Source organism: Macaca nemestrina, chromosome 3, assembly GCF_043159975.1.
Source record: "Macaca nemestrina isolate mMacNem1 chromosome 3, mMacNem.hap1, whole genome shotgun sequence".
In the NCBI taxonomy this organism is placed as follows: domain Eukaryota; kingdom Metazoa; phylum Chordata; class Mammalia; order Primates; family Cercopithecidae; genus Macaca; species Macaca nemestrina.
The window spans coordinates 40,799,432-40,812,357 of record NC_092127.1 but is presented as its reverse complement, the minus strand read 5'-3'; the positions used below and the strand labels follow the sequence as shown (position 1 = coordinate 40,812,357).

The window sequence follows — 12,926 nt, the reverse complement described above, 5'->3', positions numbered from 1 at the left end:
TGAGCACCTTGTTCCATTGCTTTTCTTCTGGCTTCTACAATGCAGTGTCCAGCAAGCATCCTCACATGGGAGACCAGAGAATGCACATTCTCCAGCAAGTCTTACTGGCACTCCTGCCAGCATCTTTCTAGTGAGTTCTGCCAGCACCTCAGTGGGCAGCTTTCAGTGAGTTTCACCAGTACCCCAGTGGGCAACTCCCTTGACAGTGCAGTGAGGGAGACTCAGTACTGTCCATCCCCAACATGTTTCCCTGACACCCCAACTCGTTGTTTCCTGCTTGTCAATCCCAGCCTATGACTCCTCAGTGTCATCCAGTGGGCCACACCCTCTCCAACAAGCTATAGATCTCAGTCTTGGTGGGGGTGGCATAGAGGCTTCTAAGTTTGTTTCTTCCTTGAGTATTCTCAATATGGTCCAAAAGGGATTCACAATATGGTCCAAAAGAGATATGTTAAAATGTGATCTTACTCTATTTTTAGAAGCCGTCTGAAGGAGATACAGGACCACCAATGGTTTGAATGTGTCCCCTCCAAAATTCAGGTATTCCCAATGTGATAGTATTGAAACAGTCTTGTTATCTGAGGCATCACCTGGAGTTCTTCATCATAACTGAAGAAATCAAGGAAAGTGGACTCCAAGGGTGAAGTTAGAGCAGAAGTTTAATAAGCGGAAGGAAGAGAGAAAGCTCTCTGCCACGAGAGGGGTCCCGAAAGAGGGTTGCTGCTTTACAGTTGAATACAAAGACTTTTATAAACAAGCTAGTGGGGAGAGGTGTTTCCTCTACATAAGGTGCAAACCCATTAGGACTAGGTATGTCATTTGCATAAGATGTGAATTCCCAACAGCCCCCACCCTGTTCTTCTAGTGTGCATGTGGGCTCTTGGCTGAAGTTACTCCATGTTGTTTAATCTCCCTTCTTGCACGTGGGTTAGGGGATGGGATTCTCCATTGCGGATGTGCCTGGTCCAGTGTAGCTCCTCTTATCTGTGCAGCTGTAGACATGTTCCAAGCAAACCTTCCACGTGTGTAAGCTTCCTTACCTAGGTATATCTGAAAAAAGGAGAAGAATGTGCCCACTGAGGCCCATTGTGTTTACGTGAGGCTTGCTGGTTATACAGAAGACCTTATTTTATGCTGGACCTTGCTTTCTTATCTGTGCTTGCAGCTTGGTCTTTCAGGCTGTCCCTTCTGTCAGAAAAGAAATTCAAATCAGGACTTTGCCCTAGCTATCTGCCTAACTGATCCTATCCTTTCTTCCCTGTTGGTACTAAGAAGTGGGGTTTTAAAGAAATGATTAGGCCATGAAGGTTCCTCCTTCATGAATGGGATTAGGTACCCTTATAAAGGGGCTTGATAGAGGGAGTTTGGCCCCCTTGCCTTCTACAATATGAGAACACAGTATTCCTTCTCTCCAGATGATGCGGCATAAGGCACCATCTTGGAAGCAGAGAGCAACCCTTACCAGCCAACCCAACCTGACAGTGCCTTGATCTTGAACTTCCCAGCTTCCAGTACTGTGAGAAAATACATTTCTTTTCCTTGTAAATTATGGCATCTCAGATATTCTGTTGTAGATGCCCAAAACAGACTAAGACACGGTCCTTATTGGGTCCACTGTCCATTTCCTTGTAGACAGTTTAGAAATGGGCTTAGAGCAGCTTGGAAGTAATGAAATGCTAATTGAAAGGTGCAATGCAGCAGTAAGTCTTTGTTAGTATAGCTTATCTTCCTGGGCCCTTGCCCTCTTACTATTTCCTCTTTTTTAGTTCTAACCATACTACAACTACTACCAATATTTGGACTCTGTTTATCTACATTTGAGTCTCAGGCTTTCCCTGAAATGATGTATATCTCTCTCTCTCTCTCTCTCTATCTATCTATCTATCTATCTATCTATCTATCTATCTATCTATCTATCTACCTATCTATCTGTCTATCTATCTATCTTTATCATCTGTCTATCTAAATGTAAATATAGATATACACCAGGATCTCCCTGGAGGAATAAAACAGATTCTCACTTTTTTCTTTGGTTTTTATTTTTAGTTTTTATTTTGACAATTCTCAATCACTGGAATTGCCTTTGTACATGACTTTCTGTGCTCAGTGTAGGGTCTTTTTGAAAAAGTGCTTACTTATACCCAGGATTAATGTTTTCCTGACTAATCTTTCTGAGATTGATAGCAACCACATTGCTTATTAGCCTTAATGGGAAAGTAAAATGTTTCTCCATTTCTCAACTATGATTTTCCTATCAGCTGGGTCAAGAGGCCATCTGACATAGGAGGAGTTTTTGAATACTAACTTATACAGGACACTCATTGGCTTGAAAATATACATTAGCATTACTGTGTCCTTAATTCTGAGTTTAGATATAGCTGAAATATAGGGAACATTAATATATTTAGTTTGCATGCCTAGAGACAGGTTTTTTAATACTCAGTATTCATATTTATGAAAAATAAACTACACATCAGCATTTGAGCCAATGGCCTTAACCCAGATTTTTAGCAGTGAAATACTACAACACCGATTTCTGATTCATACCCTTCATAAACAGGTCTCACGCCTGCCAATGTGGTTTTGGTAAGCATCTTTTTCATTATTTCATTTTCCTGTCGATAGAATTGGCATTGAATTATATTTTGGGGTCCATACATGGGCTGCACATATATAAGCTGCAAAGTGTTATTACCAATGATAGACACACTGAACTTTGAGGGTTGATAACTCTCTAAGCTGGCATACTAAGTTTCATACAGCTTATCAGGTAAAGTTTGATTTAACAAGGTGGCTTTCACAATTGACTATGTTTCTCACTCTAAACTTTTCCATGAATATTTTCATTTGCACCTTGAGGGCTGTATCTCAGCATCTCGAAGTGCCTTGTGTTATCTATCACTATTACACTGTCACCCGAGAACAAGATAAATGTTCCGTATAGACTTATTTAATACAGAGATTCTATTAGAATATATTTTTAAATACTGTGTCATTTATAGACTGTGAAGATATAAAATAAGCAGATTTTTTCCCCTATCTTTGTGGTCAGCAGCTTCATTCACTGATTTTTGCATCTTAGTTATACTTTAGCAAGTAACAACAATAAAAAACTCCATGTCAGATAAAAGCAGCCTGAAAATGGTACCTTCTTACTGACAGCATTAGTGATATTACGGAACACAATTCCTGTGTTTTAAAAAACAATGGGGCTTGTTGTGGAATTGAGCTTCCCAGAGAGTGCCACATGACCACAGGCTATTAATTATACAGTTTTATTGTTATCTTTTGTTCAGAACAATAGTGCTCTGCAGGTCCTGTGGAACTTTTCTCCCATACGATCATGTCAGGTTTTGATTAAGCATCATTATATACAGTTCATTAACAATGTATCTTAAAATGAGTTTTTGATTGAGCATTTTTATTGGTCATTTACCATAATTGATGAATTCTGCTGCAATTTCACATAGAAAATTTGCCAGGACAGTAACAGTATTTTTCATTATGTATCATTATGCTTTCCCCGCCCCCCAAAAGAACACAAGTTTCCTCCAAAAAAAAAAAAAAAAACTAAACTAAAATATTAGATATTGATCCATTGCAAAGGCAGTTGCTCTTTCCATAGTTCATTCAGGAAGGACATAAACTGGAATATTGAATAGGAATGAGAAAAATTTGTAAACTTAAATAATTTTATTAATGTTGCCCTTTTTCTCCTAGTGCCCAAGTCATTCTTTAGGGAAGTAAATCATCTTTTTCAAGTTGGTAAGTGTCCCTTCAATGTAGTATTAAACCTGAGTTGTTTACCTGGATTCTCCAATATTGTATTAGCCACAATATTCACTGCTTCTGTTTTTAATCTTTTAAAAAACCCTTTAATCAAAGAGTTAAAAATAGTTTGGCAATAAATTATCTGATTACTTTTGGGAATGCTCTTGTTAAAGAAACGGTAAAAATGTCTTAGAAATTATTTAATACATTAGTAAAAACTGCCCTGGAATATTTTGATGGTGAATTATTGTCACTGGAGGTATTCAGGCGTGGCTACATAGCTACTTGCTGAGAAGGAGAAAAGGACAAAATAGATAATCTTCAATATTTCTTCCAATTTGAATCTTCTATAAACTACTCGTATAATAACAGCATAAGACATAGGCCAAAGGGAGAAAAAGAACTGGCAAAGAAGTGTGAATAGTACTGCCTGGTCTCAGGTGGTTACTTAACTTATCTTGGCTTCAGCTACTCTATCCGTGATAATGAGGAAATTGGATAAGATGGCCTTAAGGATTTTTTTCCTACTGTAATATTCCATGTTTCCCTATTTTACCAATGGTTGAGTAGTAAATTAAAGTCTTCTAGGAGACTATTTTTCAATTGGGAAAAACTAGACACTTGAGGCAATAGAGCCTACTAACAAATACTGGCAAATTTATAAAATTTCAGTGAATTGACAGTTTGGCTATCTATTGTATTTATTACACTAACACATATTCCTACTTCACCTAACTTTTTGTATAATTTTTCTTCTGCTGAAATTGTGAATAATATACACATTCAGGAAAAAAGCTTTCTCTTCATGATTGTCTATTTTCTTTTTTCAAAATAACAATTACTGCTGCCTCTGGAAGCTTCTATGAAGTGGAATATACTTTGTCATTGTCATCATAGAGAAAGGGTCACATTAAAGTTTTAGTTGCTGAGCATGGGTTATTTTTTCAGGAAAGGAAGAGCTGGTCATTGTTTACTTATCTAAATATCATCTACTGATGTCATTGTCCTTCTGTATCTGTTTTCCTCTTTTCTACCCTGGGTAAAATATAAGGCCTATTCGCTTACAAATATATGTCTAACTCTGTGGTGAAATCAGGTCGATGGGGCGGTTAGAAATTAGCCAACCAACCATTTTTTTGAGGGTCCCAAAGTATTAAATATTCTGGAACTTAAAAGAAAAGGAATCCTAAATGTAAAGTCCATATTTTAATATTTTTATCTATTACAGAACTCTACTTTCTCTTTTTATTTCTCTCTCTCTTAATATCTTATCTCTTTAAACTGCATGGTACCACTAAGGAAAAAAAATGTGCCAGAAATTTACTGGCTTATAATTTATTTGATCACTATTCACTTTATGACATTGACTGGATCATACTTCCTCATTAACCTGTATCTCAGAATTAATTGCTACCTCAAGTGGTGGCCATGTAGGACACTGTCTCACTCTCCCCTCTCTTCTTACCTTGATCTTCTTTCTATTTCAGTGGGGAAAAAAATATGAGAAAATATAGTGTGAAGAAAACAAATCCATTGTAACATTAGGCTTATGGATCAAGTTTGACTGTGTTTAAGTTCATTCACATGATGTTTTATTTCTCGTAAAAGAGGTAAATGAGCAAAGTAGCTTTGTTAGCATTTGCTGTTTTAACCATATAGAGAAGATACGATACTTTTTATTACCCATTTTATTATGGAGTTGGTCTAGTGAAATAATAGGAATTTCCTTCCCCATAGTATATCTGTACGCATTTGGATTGAGGGAAAAAAAAAGTCACAGAGTCAAAATGGCAGCTTGAATATCAACTAACCATTCTGTCAATTGGTGTTCTTGGCCAGAAGAGGGAAAAATAGACAAATGTGACTCTGTGTCATCGGTATTTAATTATTGGAAAAAATGTCTAGCATATAAACCCTATGGATTATCAATATTATGATCTTTATGTAGAGAGAACAGAATTTGAGAACAGATTCCAATTATCCAACCTCGGACAAAGATGAGAAAACCAAGGTGTCTTATCTTTATGCCAGCAATAAGATATTTTGGGAAAAACGTAGAATTTGGTGGTTAATAAACCTGGTTTCTAGCCTTCAGTTTGTCTTCACTACTTGAATAGCTTAGGCAAGTTAATTCATCTTTTAGATTTCGTTTCTTACTGTATAGACAAAGATTTCGTTTCTTACTGTATAGACAAAGACAGGAAACATCCTGTGAAAATCTCTGGCACAGTGCCTAGCATATAGCAGGCACATAAGAAGTAGAATCATGGGTTCTGAATGTTTTTTACTGTCTTCATCCATGACATGAGAAGTCTTAATTGATAACACAAGCATTCTCAATTTTGAAAAAAGCAATAGAGCCTTTTGAACAACAACAGCAACAAATTTTTCATGGAATCCTAACAAATGAACCAGATAAAAGCTAAGCGGTCCTGACTAAAGTGAAAGTAGAAAGCCGAGAGCTACATCCACTGGTCATTTATGGCGTGAAGCCAAAAATATGGTATTAATTCAGGCCTCCTGTTAGTGCATCACACTACCACACGTGTCACAAATGTTTTCATCACCTTTAAATTATTCACTATTTCTTGGACCAATACACATTTCTTGTGGGCTACACATGACAAGGTCTCTATTGTTTCCACCTCCCATTTCCTCAAGGTAATTCCTCTGAAAATTCATAATTAAAAGGGGGGTGATATTGATGTGGTGAACTTTAACAATCCTTTGAAATTGTGTTGGAAAACACACTTTCGTAATTGAAGGGTGGCACATACAATTGCAAACCAGCCTGATTCAGGCAGAATGTTCAAATGGATGCCATCTATCTGTTCTGCTGACTGCGTATACCGGACTGCTCACTGAAATGATCACTTGTGGCCCACTCAGTTCAGCTATCTGTATTTAACAATATACGAAGAGTTTCTTTTAACTCAAGACTATATAAAGACAAAAGAACCATTTGGTTTGGAATAAATCAGAGCATTGTAATAATTGTGTATATTTTACTAAATATATAACTTACTTTTACAATAACTACACTTAGCACCATTCCATAATTGGGAGAGACTGCAGAGTCAGATTAAACTAATTTTAAACCCCAGCTCTTCTACTTACTAGCTTTGTAATCTTGGGCAATTATTTTATCCTTGTTAAACCACCATTTTCTCATTAGTGAAATGGAAATGAAAATTCATTTCTCATTTGGGTTGCTGTGAGATTGAAAAGAAAAAAACAGACCCTGGAACCTGGCATCAGACCCAGCATATAGTGTGTGCTCAATAACTGTTCATTCATTTTGCTTAAAGTATTGTGTGGTTTTGATGTTCCCTTATAGTCCCAACTTGACAAAAAAAATGGTGAAACTGAGTTAAATTTGGTTAACCAAATTTACTGGAATTGTACCAGTATAGCCTGTTTCCTTATCTTAGTTTTCTTTTATTTTTCTACCTCTGCAGGCATTTTTACCTCTGCAGTGATCATTTACTGATCATCTCCAGAGCCTTAGGCTGTCTTGGATTTTATGCTAATTTAGAATCTCAGATTCTCTGTTTCAGTCATTGAATGTTTACACACAATAAAGAAGTAAATGCCCATCAACTGTATGCCTAAAACTATCAGCTACTAATGGCTGCTGCACAGATTTATGCAAAGTTAGAACAAGAGGAATTCAACCCTTTTTCAAAATGTGCTCTGCTAACTGCCTAGTACTGTCATAAGTTAGCCTAGGAATGTGCATTCTCTCCCTGCTCCCCTGACCCATCAGATATCCCATTAGATATTTTAGGATGGAAATGACTCTAATTTACCATATGAAAATATTTGCTCTTCTTGCAGATGACATTAACTGTAGAATGAAATTCTCATAAATTGAATATGCAAGAAAAACACCTAGGGATCCTTCTTGTTAACATGCAGATTTGAATTCACTAGGTCTTAGGAGAGGCCTGAAACTCTACATTTCTAACAAGCTCCCTGGTGACACCCATGCTACCGGTCTGCAGATCACAGCTTGGGTAGCAAGGCTCCAAGGTACATCCTGGGTCACCGTGTATTATTTGTTTATTTGTTTATTTATGTATTTCATGCTAGCCATGTTTGAAATACAAATGGACCCAAGGAAACCTCATTGCTGACTTGGACATTTTTAGCTGTTTATCTCTGAGAAAGTTATCGTCTAAAGAAAAACAGCAAATAAACACTCACAGCTCTGTGTCAATTTTTAAATGACTTAACTTTACATGATGTCTTTCTTTGGTAAATTTTAATCTTTTTGACCATCCAGTAGGTTGGTTTTCTAACCACAAAGAAAGTAAAAATCCCTTATGGAACAACAACAACAACAACAACAAAACACCGTTGCTACTTTGAACACTATTAAAATAACATTGGCATGTGACTGAGGCCAGCACCCCAGAAGGTGGGCATTTATAATAATAACTACCTTACCTTGACTTCCATTCAACAGTGATCTGTGAGTCTTATCCAATCAATGAGGATGATGCAGATGTGAACTGTGATTGCCACAAATTTGTTAGTTTGTCAAGCACATCAAAGACATGGCAGGTCACCCGCTGGGCTCCCCTTTACCTTTCTTAAGATTAGAAGATATTCAGAAATTTTGTCCTAAACTCCATTATTTTAGGAGCTGTTTCTTAAGAAAACTCTGAGCCAAGCATTCCAGAATATATTATCGCTTTGAACACAGATTTTCATTGACAACATTTTGTGGGCATCCATTTAATATTAATATTAAGCCAAGGAAATAATGGTCCTTGTTTCTTTCCTTTAAAATGACAGGAATAGTGGGTACTTGTTCCTTCTGAAAAACAGGAAATATCTAAGCCAGCAGTATTCACACTAGTGTCATTCCTGCATTACTTCAGTTATCAATTGAACCTTGCCAAATTCTCCATAATGCATCTGCCTACCAGCGAGGGAGAGGCTTATGTGGGAGATTGACTTGTAAAGGTTATCTCAGGAACAAATGATATGCAGCTCTCCACCTTTTAAAAAGTCTTGAAATGCTGAGAAATTGGATAGCCACTGAGGTACAGAAAATGGGGCATCTGCTCATAATTGTCTGAAATTAGTAAGGTAATGTTTTAATATAATTGGTACAGAATTTGGACTTAATTCTTTAGAAGGGATGTCCAAACCAAATAAGCACTTATTAGTGCTGTTCTCTGTCACCTTAAAACAATGTAAGTCTAAGTATTTTCAAGGGTTAGAACTCAGGAGTCTCTAGGAGTTTCCCAGAATCCTTGAGACTCTTGTCCACCAGGTATAAGGTGGGAGAGGGTGGGTTAGGGGCATAGCAGCCAGGAGTAGAGGTTTTAGATGAGTTTATCCTCAAGTCTCAGGGAGACTTCTTGTTGGTACTTTTGCCAACATTTGAAAGTGTTATATTTTGTTTTGTCTCTTCTGTTGAATCTAGACCGATAATACCCCCCAAATTTTGCCCCAGGGTCTGCACATTTATAAACACAAGAAATGCAATTGCCGAGGCCTCAATTTGTTCTATTGATTTGGAGAGTGCTGCAGGGAGTCCCAAGATCAATAAAGCACTGGCTTGCTTCCTTTCACTTCTTCCTTGCCAGTTCCCATTGCCCCCAATTTGCCTGTTTTCTTGTCTTGCTCTTGGGAATCAGTGCCATATGTGTCTGATCTCTCTCTCTCTCATCTCTCCTGGGAGAAGAAAATAATTCTGAATGCTGAATGATTGTTTTTTAGAATTCTAACAGCAATACATTTCAAGGTGGATGAAAGAAGTCCTGAAACTTATAGGAATACCTATAGGTCTACCTATTCTTGTGTCTACCTTTATATGCAACATGGTGTAAAAATGCAGGGCTTCAGACTTCACTTGTACAAGCTTGCCAGTGATTTTTCTGGTCCTGGAGGAGGGCCATTGTGGATGTTAGTCCATGAGGCCTTGTACATACCTAATGTATTCTTTTCCTGTGTTCCTGTTCCTTCTCTGTTTGCATGTGTATCCAAGTGAGTGTGCACGTATATGTAAGCAAAAACGCACACACTGTGGGCAACATCTGCATGAAAGAAAATTTTTTTTTTTTTTTTTTTTTTTTTTTGAGACGGAGTCTCGCTCTGCCACCCAGGCTGGAGTGCAGTGGCCAGATCTCGGCTCACTGCAAGCTCTGCCTCCCGGGTTCACGCCATTCTCCTGCCTCAGCCTCCTGAGTAGCTGGGACTACAGGCGCCCGCCACCTCGCCCGGCTAGTTTTTTTTTGTATTTTTTTAGTAGAGACGGGGTTTCACCGTGTCAGCCAGGATGGTCTCGATCTCCTGACCTCGTGATCCGCCCGTCTCGGCCTCCCAAAGTGCTGGGATTACAGGCTTGAGCCACCGCGCCCGGCCGAAAATATTTTTTGAAAAGGTCAAAGTAGAGAATGGTAAAACTCAAGTGAGGATAAAAATAGAAGCCCAGCCTTGGGACAACACTGTGACTATTTGATAATTAGGTTCTACCCAAGACCCTTGTCTTGTTCTTTGGAAAATCACCTCACTCTGAACAAGTCTTCCTTAGATCAACAGCTAGAAAACGAGTAGGTGATTGAGATCCTCTGTGAACAAAGGACATATTCTGAGGAGACTACCTTTTGTCTCCTTAAGGCTTGGGATGAGTTTGTTTTATTCATTCATTCTGCTTCAAGAAGAAGACCTGGGAGTAAGAGTGAAGTTTCTCAGACGAGGTTCTATATGCTCACTTAAGAAGATGTCCTTAGCTTTCCCTGAATTTTCTCTTCCTTATCCCCAGAAAAGTAAGAAAGTGAAAAATATATAGTCAAAATAAAAGAAAACATGGAATAAAGGCCCCTTCTGATGTAAAGGAAATTTTAAAAACTTATTTTCATCACTACAAACTACTCTTTCCCCTCAAGAATAAGTTACCACTGTTGGAGTCAGTTACAGTTTCCAGAATTCTCTCTGGGAACTGTTGTGATAACCTCCAAGGAGCCCCTGTCCTCTGCAACTCTGTGCCTCCTTTCTAGACTCTGCTGTTATGTCAAGGGGGTGGCTATGGCCCTTCTACCTGGGGAGAAAGGCAGTCAGTCTTGGCACCAATACTAAGAAGACATTTACACTGGAAACAACATTTCTTCAATGATCAATGACCTAACCAAACTGAATAATGGCTAGAAAAGAGGCATGATAAAATGGGTAGTCCTCATTTGGTTGTTCATTTCCCTGTTTTTTTTTTTTTTAAAGAAAATTCAGCAGTCTTTCAGTTGGGTCCAGGAATTCCCTGAAAGTGAACCAATGTAGAGTTCCTCCATTTTAACTTCTGATACTGGACCCGCTTAAGGAGTGCTCTTGATCCACACTTCACACGTCAGCCTCGTGTTCAGCCCTCCCCATCATGACTGACAGTCCCTACCCTGTACCAAGGAACCATCTGTCTCCACAGCTCGCCCACACAAGGATGGAGTTGTCGTTGATGTGGCAGCCAGGACTGCAGCAACAGGCATCGATGCCAGACAACACAGGTGGTCCAGAGCATGGAGAGTCACCAAGGAGACTCGGAGAACACCAGCACTTCCGTTATTAGGGTGGAATACATCTGAAGGCATCACAATTCTATTCCAGTCTAAAGAAACCTGAGCCAAATGACGGACGCTGGGTCCCAGAATGTGTCCATCAAATCCCTAATTCATAGAGATGTTAACAAATGTAATATCCGTTACTGTTCACTGAAAACTTACCAGGAGCCACTGTGCCATGAACTTTATGAGAATTGCCTAATTTAATCTACAGAAAATACTATTATCTCCATTTTTAGAGAAGGAACATGAAGATTAGTGACTTGCCCAATATTACACAGATAGTGATGGGTGAGTCAGAATTTGTACCCACGCAGCCTTGTACCTGGGCCCACACTGTTATCCACCAGACTTCAATGATTCTCTTGACTTGTGGAACTAGGCAAGTTGAAGGATGTGTTTTCTGGTGGTCTATGTTTCTAACTTTAGGGTTCACAGTAATTAGAAAAAGGCACAGAAACATTTCAAATATTTTCTCCCAAGGTGACCCACACAAATCATTAGACTATGTGCTCTGATATTGTGGCCTATACCAAACTGTCTCAGACAATTCAATCTATTCAGTACTTCATTGTTGCAAAGAATGAAGAGAGACAGTGAGAGACAGGACTAGCTGGATTTCCTAGGCCAACTAAGAATTCCTAAGCCTAGCTGGGAAGGTGACCGCAGCCACCTTTAAACATGGAGCTTGTAACTCAACTCACACCAGACCAATCAGGTAGTAAAGTAAGCTCACTAAAATACCAATTAGGCTAAAAACAGGAGATAAAGAAATAATCAAATCATCTATCACCTGAGAGCACAGGGTGAGCGACAATGATCGGCATATAAACCCAGGAATTCGAGCTGGCAGGGGCAACCCCCTTTGGGCCCCCTCCCTTGTATGGGAGCTCTGTTTTCACTCTATTAAATCTTGCAACTGCACACTCTTCTGGTCTGTGTTTGTTCTGGCTTGAGTTGAGCTTTTGCTTGCCGTCCACCACTGCTGATTGCCATCCTCGCAAACCCGCTGCTGACTTCCACCCCTCTGGATCCGGCAGGATGTCCGCTGGGCTTCTGATCCAGTGAGGCACCCATTGCAGCTCCTGATTGGGCTAGGGACTCACCACTGTTCCTGTTAACTTCCCAGGTTCATCCTAATCCAGCTGAGCACTAGTCACTGGGTTCCATGGTTCTCTTCTGTGACCCACGCCTTCTAATAGAGCTATAACACTCACCCCATGGCCCAAGGTTCCATTCCTTGGAATCCATGAGGCCAAGAACCCCAGGTCAGAGAACAAAAGACTTGCCGCCATCTTGGGAGTGGCCTGTCACCATCTTGGGAGCTCTAAGAACAAAGACTTGCTGGTAACAAAAACATCCTCTATGGGTCTAAGAAAAATCAAGCAACATATGACTCTAATGGAATTATAGAACTAAAGCTTAATTCTTTATCTTCCCTTCATAATGATGATTCAAACTCTTATTTGAACACTCAGCATAGTATTTTTGTTAATTTTCTTCTTCAGTATACATCTCCTAATATGCAATATATCTCCAATGAAATCCTATTGATTCTTTTGAACCTATCTCCATTTGTTCCCATTATATAAT

At 38.9% G+C, this 12,926-nt stretch overlaps 1 long non-coding RNA gene across 3 annotated transcripts; it reads right to left on the bottom strand.

Moving 5' to 3' along the window:
* Positions 1 to 913: 913 nt before the first annotated feature.
* LOC105463447 (uncharacterized) lies at positions 914 to 12,519 on the bottom strand. 3 transcript variants are annotated; one of them, XR_976332.3, is made up of 4 exons: positions 8,221 to 8,356; positions 5,186 to 5,249; positions 2,548 to 2,615; positions 927 to 1,050 (listed from the first exon to the last, which is right to left on the bottom strand). It is a non-coding gene; the product is annotated as an uncharacterized lncRNA (long non-coding RNA). The 3 variants fall into 3 exon arrangements; XR_976333.3 differs by lacking the exons at positions 2,548 to 2,615; positions 8,221 to 8,356 and adding an exon at positions 12,440 to 12,519 and having other exon boundaries at positions 914 to 1,050; XR_976334.3 differs by lacking the exon at positions 2,548 to 2,615 and having other exon boundaries at positions 914 to 1,050.
* Positions 12,520 to 12,926: the final 407 nt, after the last annotated feature.